A 1,461-nucleotide genomic window follows, 5' to 3' on the forward strand; every position below is an offset into this window, starting at 1 on the left:
AGTTCAAAAACTACATACTCAGATCTTCACCAAACATTGCAGGGATACATTGGATGTCAAGACACATGGAAAAAACGTACAAAACAAGAGATTGGAGACATCAAGATTTTGGACGAATTTTTTAAGAATTTTCAAATTTTCAGTTAGGAGGTTCCAGATAAGGTCAAAAACTACATACTCAGATCTTCACCAAACTTTGCAGGGATACTTTGCATGTCAAGACACGTGGAAAAAAACGTACAAAACAAGAGATTGGAGACATCAAGATTTTCGACAAATTTTTTAAGAATTTTCAAATTTTCAGATGGGAGGTTCCAGATAAGGTCAAAAACGACATACTCAGATCTTCACCAAACTTTGCATGGATACATTGGATGTCAAGACACGTGGAAAAAACATACAAAACATAGGATTGGTGACATCAAGATTTTGGACGAATTTTTTAAGAATTTTCAAATTTTCAGAAAGGAGGTTCCATATAAGGTCAAAAACTACATACTCAGATCTTCACCAAACATTGCAGGGATACATTGGATGTCAAGACACGTGGAAAAAACGTACAAAACAAGAGATTGGAGACATCAAGATTTTGGACGAATTTTTTAAAAAATTTCAAATTTTCAGTTAGGAGATTCCAGATAAGGTCAAAAACTAAATACTCAGATCTTCACCAAACTTTGCAGGGATACATTGGATGTCAAGACACGTGGAAAAAACATACAAAACATAGTATTGGGGATATCAAGATTTTGGTCAAATATTTTAAGAATTTTCAAATTTTCAGATAGGAGGTTCCATATAAGGTCAAAAACTACATACTCAGATCTTCACCAAACATTGCAGGGATACATTGGATGTCAAGACACGTGGAAAAAACGTACAAAACAAGAGATTGGAGACATCAAGATTTTGGACCAATTTTTTAAGAATTTTCAAATTTTCAGATAGGAGGTTCCATATAAGTTCAAAAACTACATACTCAGATCTTCACCAAACTTTGCAGGGATACATTGGATGTCAAGACACGTGGAAAAAACGTACAAAACAAGAGATTGGAGACATCAAGATTTTGGACGAATTTTTTAACAATCTTCAAATTTTCAGATAGGAGGTTCCAGATAAGGTCAAAAACTACATACTCAGATCTTCACCAAACATTGCAGGGATACATTGGATGTGAAGACACGTGGAAAAAACGTACAAAACAAGAGATTGGAGACATCAAGATTTTGGACGAATTTTTTAAGAATTTTCAAATTTTCAGATAGGAGGTTCCAGAAAAGGTCAAAAACTACATACTCAGATCTTCACCAAACATTGCAGGGATACATTGGATGTGAAGACACGTGGAAAAAACGTACAAAACAAGAGATTGGAGACATCAAGATTTTGGACGAATTTTTTAAGAATTTTCAAATTTTCAGAAAGGATGTTCCATATAAGGTCAAAAACGACATACTC

The sequence above is a fragment of the Lepisma saccharinum genome, unplaced genomic scaffold (assembly GCF_977018435.1).
Source record: "Lepisma saccharinum unplaced genomic scaffold, izLepSacc3.1 HAP1_SCAFFOLD_148, whole genome shotgun sequence".
NCBI classification, from domain to species: domain Eukaryota; kingdom Metazoa; phylum Arthropoda; class Insecta; order Zygentoma; family Lepismatidae; genus Lepisma; species Lepisma saccharinum.